At 38.9% G+C, this 7,243-nt stretch overlaps 1 long non-coding RNA gene across 1 annotated transcript in view; it reads left to right on the plus strand.

Moving 5' to 3' along the window:
- Positions 1–4,988, plus strand: part of LOC113894543 — a 45,413-nt gene extending 40,425 nt beyond the window's left edge. Inside the window, exon 5 of the long non-coding RNA XR_003511613.1 lies at positions 4,337–4,988. This is a non-coding gene — a long non-coding RNA (uncharacterized LOC113894543). The remainder of the gene's footprint in view (positions 1–4,336) is intronic.
- The last annotated feature ends 2,255 nt before the right edge of the window (positions 4,989–7,243 follow it).

Here is a 7,243-nt window from a genome sequence, read left to right on the forward strand (position 1 = left end):
TCCATGAGTTTCCTAGGCAGGAATACTGGAATGAGTTGTCATTCCCTTCTCCAGGGGATCTTCCCAACCCAGAAATTGAACCCAGGTCTCCTGTACTGCAGGCAAATTCTTTCCTGGACTGAGCTACCAGGGAAGAATCTGTAGACAAGCCTTTTCAGGCAAATAAGCGCTTTCATATACTGCTTATGAAAATAGGAAATGGTACTATTCTTAGAGAAGAGAATTTGGCAACATCTAAGAAAATTTTATGTGCATTTAAACTTTGACTTTAACAACCCAATTTTCAGAAATGTATCCCATAGATACACTGGCAAAATAAAGGAAGGAAAGACAATATTATAACTTCAAGGGTATTTATTGCAGAACTAATTGTAATAGCAAAAACAGGAAAAAGACCCAATGTCCATCAACAAGATACTGATTGAAGAAATTTGTATGTATTCATACAATGCAGTAACATGCAGCTTTATAGACTCACAAGGAATAATCTATCTGCATGCTATACAGAGTGAGAGCCAGGATACACCATGGGAAAAGGCAAGGTAGGCAAAGTATGTGAATAGTGCTCTATTTTTAATCAGAGGGAATATGAATAGATGGATATATCTCCTTATATTAATAAAGAGGAAATGCTGGAAGAAGAAATAAAAGAAAATGGGGACCTATGAGGGGTTTTTGTAGATTTGACTCTCAAGCCATGCAAATAACTTACATAATTTAAGACAAAATTTAATTTTTAAAAATCAGTAAGGAAGAACACATAGTAAAATGAAACAGATGAACTTCACTGTGTATCCAGTTTGTGTCAAATCCACAAGAGAGAAAGTATTCCAAGTGATTGTAAAACACAGTAATTTGACTTTTCATCCCTAAGGAGATAAAGAATTGCACCTCCCACCCCCGTTGCCTATGGCAACATTATTTTGACACTGTTGTATTTGCTTTGAGAAATAATGCAATTGAGTAATTATGTGAATTGTAATTTTATCATAACTGTGAAGAAAGGACTATGGAACAAATGACTCATTTTATTCAAAATAAACTAATAGAAAAGAGAGAGGAAAGCAATCTTTAGGTTACAATAAGTTTAAAATACTTATCAAACTATAGCAATATATGAATATTATTAGATTCTGGCTCAGGCTAACAAAATGTTTTTAAAGAGATGATTTTATGAGACAATCTGAAATTTAATAAGACTGGACACTTGATATTAGTAATTTATTGCTAATTTGTTCATGTATAATAATAAAATAGGGTTATGTTTTTAAAGGTGCTTTTAACCTTTTTTTTTTCAGTTTTAGAATGATTTATTTTAGAGCAATAGGAGTTGAAGGGCTTTCTTGATGGCTCAGACTGTAAGCAGCCTGCTTGCAATGCGGGAGACCTGGGCTCAAGAGCTGCGTCGGGAAGATCCCCTGAAGAAAGGAATTGCTACCCACTCCAGTGTTCTTGCCTGGAGATCCCATGGACAGAAGAACCTGGCAGGCTACATACAGTCCATGGGGTTTCAAAGAACGAAACTTTCAAAAAGCTTCCTCAAATCAATGCAAATATTAATGGCGGTGTATAAATAAGAGACATAAACAAATTATTAATGCAAGAGGATCCCTACTGGTGGATAAGCATATGAAAACAAGTCTAAATTTATGACTAATAAGACGTTAAAATGAAAGTCATGAAGTATGAATTCTTAGCAATAAACTATGCAGTATTCAACACATTTCAAATTCTGAGTGTTTATGAGTATGAGCTTTTACCATTTTAACGTATATATGGGCATATTTGTATATAAAATGCTTTGACACTGAGGATTAGCTCATAATAATAACAGAGGGGGAAGTGGGTAGAAGTATGGATGAAATAAATTGGCCATTAGCTGATGATCTTTGAAACTGAGGGATGAATATCTGCAAATTTATTATTTTATCCATTCAATTTTTGTGTACGTTTAAAATTTTCCCCAAATAAAAAGAATTAAGTCATCATTACTTTGCAGAAATAAATAAATGAATTTGCTTGATTTATAAAGGAAGCATAAATTTATAAGAATGAAGCTAAAATCCTAAGGGACAATTAGATTTTGTGAATCTGTCACTTTAATAAATTGAATATGAATTATTTAAGGCAAAATACAACTCTTGAGTAGTGTTTTCTATGCGAAAGAGCCAATCTCAGGGACATGAAAATACACAGATAAGCTGTGCCCTGGAAGAAGGCAACTTGAAGTTGAATTCCTTCTCACCAGGAACCTGATTTAAAAAATACAAAGTATTTAGAACAATGCCTGGCACGTGGGTAACACTCAGAAAACTTAGGAATCATGATTATCATCAGCCTGGGCCATGGAAAGAGAAAGGACCTAGTTCAAATTTTGACCTCTCCATTTATGAACTGGGGATTCATTATTTGGTTCCATTTTAACAAGTGTATATATTTTATATATACATACATATATACATACATTACATGTATATATATATATATAGAGAGAGAGAGAGAGAGAGAGAGAGTATTTAATAGAAAATTTCTTCTGTGTGCTATCCCCTCAAAACTAGGACACTGCTCTTAAGGAGTTAAAAATCTGCAGTCTAAAGTAACGATTTCTTCAAAATTGCTAAAATTGCTGTTCCAATAAGCATGGATCATAATACTTTCACTGAATTAGTTTGCAAATGAAGTAAAATAGGTTCCAAGGATCTAAACAGAAAAATCCCCAAAGTGGGGGGAAAAAAATCTGTTTGCAGCATCCATTTAGATGAAACTAGCTTTAAAGGATATCGAAGTGCTAAGTTTTCTTCTTGGCTCACCATGCCAACTGCCGATGTTGATTTGCTCTCTGAAGGGACCTGCTTTCAACAAACTTCTGGTGCTTCCTAGTAATCCAAAAGGGGTTGGATTAATTCATAAACTGCAATTTGGATTTGTAAGTCAAGCCCTAGCACATTTTGTTAATGCGACCTGATCCCCAGAAGACAGGTACCATTCATCTTTCACTCATGCATTTCCTTCAGTAATTAGTTCTGACTGCTTACTATGTGCAAGGCATTGAGCTAGGACTCGGGACAATCACAAAACACAGACACAAAGGAACTTATATTCCAGCATGAGCAGACAAACAGTAAATAATCTACTTAATCAATGAATGAATTATGTTAGATGGTGAAATGTGCCCTGGGAAAAAAAATCAAAGAGCAGAGAAATACAAACACGGTGTTTAGTAATATTTATTGATTGGTTTCTTTATCTTTGACTATTACTGGTAAATTGTTGGCTACACTTCTTAAGCGAAATCAACCCTGAATATTCACTGGAAGGACCGATGCTGAAGCTGAAGCTCCAATATTTTGGCCACCTGATGCAAGGAGCTGGCTCATTGGAAAAGACCCTGATGCTGGGAAAGATTGAGGGCAAAAGGAGAAGGGGGTGACAGAGGATGAGATGGTTGGATGACATCATTGACTTAGTGAACATGAGTTTGACCAAACTCCCTGAGATAGTGAAGGACAGGGAAGCCTGGTGTGCTGCAGTCCATGGGGTTGCAGAGTTGGTCACGACTTAGCAGCTTACCAACAATGAACAACACCATTTCTCTGGAAGCCCCAAATTTCCTTTTCCTTTGTCTGGGCTCTTTTTAACTCTTTATTACTTTTTGTTAAAATGGTATATATGTTCCTGGGTCCAGCCACTCTTTGGGGTTTTCACTTCTTCTCTTTGAAGTCTCCATATACACCTAAAATTAACCTTTTCTCCTGTCAATCTCCTTTTTTTCCATTTAATCCACAGACCCCAGACACTGTACCTAATACAGAAAAGGAGAGTTTTTTTTTTTTTTTCCCTCCCCTGTCTTATATTTGCAAACTTATTTGCATTGGAATCTCCTGGAAATTTTGAAAAATTAGTGCCTAAGTCTCACCTTGATGGAAATGTATGTAGGTAGGGGCTGGAAGGTAATACTTTGTCAAGATCTTACATCTGGCTTCTGGCCTCTGTGTGCAAACAAGATGAGTGAATCTGAGGTCACCGCTTTGTACGGATGCAACAGATGATGGTCTTGTCTCCGTTTTAGCACTTCCAGTTGGTTTCTTTCTTCGAGCCTATTGCACAGTTTCCCAGAGGCAGGAACCTGCCTTTTATTTATTGGTTCCTCTGAGCAGGTACCACAATTACTCTTTCAACCATTAATGAGCAAAAAGGGCCTGAAGAGGAGGCAACTGGCACTATCTGAAGGTCTGCTTCCACTGCAACTTGGTTAGCCTTGCTGGGCAGAGCAGGAGAAGAAACAGAGTGCACATAACAACTGCTTATTATGTATCTGTTCTTTGTTCGCTGCTAGATGGAGAACCTAAACCCTGTTTCCATGGTTTGAAGGCCACTTAATGGACCAAAGAGCAGAATAAACATGGCATCAGGACCTCTCAAAGGACAAATGTCAAGCTTTTGTCTGGAACCACATGCCGTGGACTTGAAACAGGACTTACGGAGTCCACCTTGGGCTGGGAGGGCAGTTTCTGGAATAACTTTTCATGCTAAGAAGCTAAGAACTACACACAGAGATGAAAATCTCCCTCAATTAAATCCTTTCTGGGCTTGCCATTGCTCAAAAGACAAAGTCCAAATTCCTTGATTTGGCAGCTAAGGCCCCGCACAACCTGTCCCCGTGCGTTTGTGTCCCTGCCTTTAGACACGTGGGTTCTGGGTTCACTGTGCCTGCCTCACTATCCATCTTTTGGTTGACAGACACTACCGTTCCCTCCAGAGCCAGCTCGTTCATCTCTTCCTCATGCCGCCTTGATTCCCCATCAGAATTTACATCCCCACACAAATCCTCCATGACCCCTATACCATTCCATTGATTGGTTTACATGTCTTTCTCTCCTGTGAGGCTGTAAGATCTTTAATGGCAAGGTTATGACATATAGTATTTACCTTTGCAACTCCCAGAGCTAAAAACATGGTTCAGCTCAGTTCAGTTCAGTCGCTCAGTCGTGTCCGACTCTTTGTGACCCCATGAACCACAGCATGCCAGGCCTCCCTGTCTATCACCAACTCCTGGAGTTTACCCAAACTCATGTTCATTGAGTCGGTGATGCCATCTAACCATCTCATCCTCTGTCGTCATAGATACTTAAAAAAAAAAAAACTTTTCAAAATAAATGGCACTACCTACGAAGTGTTGAATGTGAACCTAAGCCTTCTAGATCTATTAATAGCTTCTTATTATTAACAACAATAATTTGAATTTCTCAGGAAACTCAGACAGGGGCTCTGTATCAACCTAGAGGCATGGGATGGTGAGGGAGATGGGAGGGAGGCTCGGGAGGGAGGCTCAAGAGGGAGGGGATATATGTATACCTATGGCTGATTCATGTTGAGGTTTGACAGAAAACAGCAAAATTCTATAAAGCAATTATCCTTCAGTTAAAAAATAAATAAATAAAATTCAGCATTGGAGGAATAAGGAAAATTACAGTATCAGGAAACAATCGTAATGTAGATTCTGTGGGCAGTTGGCTTGGTTTCTTCTTTGTTTTTAATTGGAGTGTAGCTGATTGACAGTGTTGTGTTAGTTTCGGGTGTAGAGCACGGTGATTCAGTTTTATATCTATATGTAGATATAGATATATGTATATGAAGTGAAAGTGTTAGTCACTCAGTTCAGTTCAGTTCAGTTGCTCAGTCGTGTCCGACTCTTTGCGACCCCATGAATCGCAGCACCCCAGGCCTCCCTGTCCATCACCAACTCCTGGAGTTCACCCAGACTCACGTCCATCGAGTCAGTAATGCCATCCAGCCATCTCATCCTCTGTCGTCCCCTTCTCCTCCTGCCCCCAATCCCTCCCAGCATCACTCAGTCATGTCCAAATCTTTGTGACCCCATGAACTGTAGCCCACCAGGCTCCTTTGTCCATGAAATTCTCTAGGCAAGAATACTGGAGTGGGTAGCCAATCCCTTCTCCAGGGGATCTTCCTGACCCAGGGATGGAACTCACGTCCCTTGCTTTGCAGGTAGATTCTTTACTGTCTGAGCCACCGGGGAAAAACCCAATTTTCAAATCCTTTTCCATTATATATTATTATAAAATACTGCATATAGTTCCCTGTGCTATAAGTGGGTCCTTGTTGTCATCTGTTTATATGTAGTGGTATATATCTGTTAGTCTCAAACTCCCAGTTTATCTCTCCTGCTCTGCCACCCTACCACTTTCCCCATTGGTTATCTTAAGTTCATTTTTTTATATGTGAGAGTCTATTTCTATTTTGTAAATATGTTCATTTGTATTATTTCTTTTAGGCTATACATATATGTGATATAATATGATATTTGTCTTTCTCTGATCTGGTTTCTTTAATAAGTCAGGGATAGCATAGGGTTCTCTTTGAATAAAAGAGACTTAAATGTATATTGCAATTAAATGCATTGTGTAAGCCTATTATAAATGTATCTATGAGATGACTGGGAAATCTGAGCATAGGGAACATTAGATAATATTAAGTTATTATTGTTGTTAGATATGAAAGCATTATTTTGATTATGTGTGAAACATTGTTGTTTAAGGGCAGATTCATGCTGAAGCTGAAGGACTGATGCTGAAGCTCCAATACTTTGGTCACTTGATGCAAAGAGCCAACTCTGGAAAAGACCCTGATGCTGGGAAAGACTGAAGGCAGGAGGAGAAGGGGGGACAGAGCATGAGATGGTTAGATAGCATCACCAACTCAGTGGACATGAGTTTGAGCAAACTCTGGGAGATAGTGGGTGAATGACAGAGGAGCCTGGTGTGCTGCAGTCCATGGGGTTGTAAAGAGTCCGACAAGACTTAGTGAGTGAACAACAGAAACAAGGGCAGACCAAAGAGGTGTAAAGGATTTTCTTTAAAATACTACAGCAAAATAAACACATAGTTATAGACATGCAAATAAAGCATCCTTGGGTTGTGTGATATAATAAAATATATGTTTAATCTTTGTCCTCTGTTCCTGGCACTGAGCACCTAGAACATGTCAGACTTCCTGAGTGATGGGACTGTTTTTTGTTTTCATAAAGAGCCCCTTTCAGCTGCACCTGGGTTTATATTAATGAGGTGGTTCATGGTGGTACCCTAGCTGGCCTCAGGATGGGGGTATGTCACCTAAGGAACTAACCGTATGATTAGAAAGTTGGAACTTTCCACCCCACCCTCAAACTCTGGGGAGGGGAAAGCGTTGGAAATTGAGTTCAGTTCCCAATAGCCATTGAATT

The sequence above is a fragment of the Bos indicus x Bos taurus genome, chromosome 6 (genome assembly GCF_003369695.1).
Source record: "Bos indicus x Bos taurus breed Angus x Brahman F1 hybrid chromosome 6, Bos_hybrid_MaternalHap_v2.0, whole genome shotgun sequence".
NCBI lineage: Eukaryota > Metazoa > Chordata > Mammalia > Artiodactyla > Bovidae > Bos > Bos indicus x Bos taurus.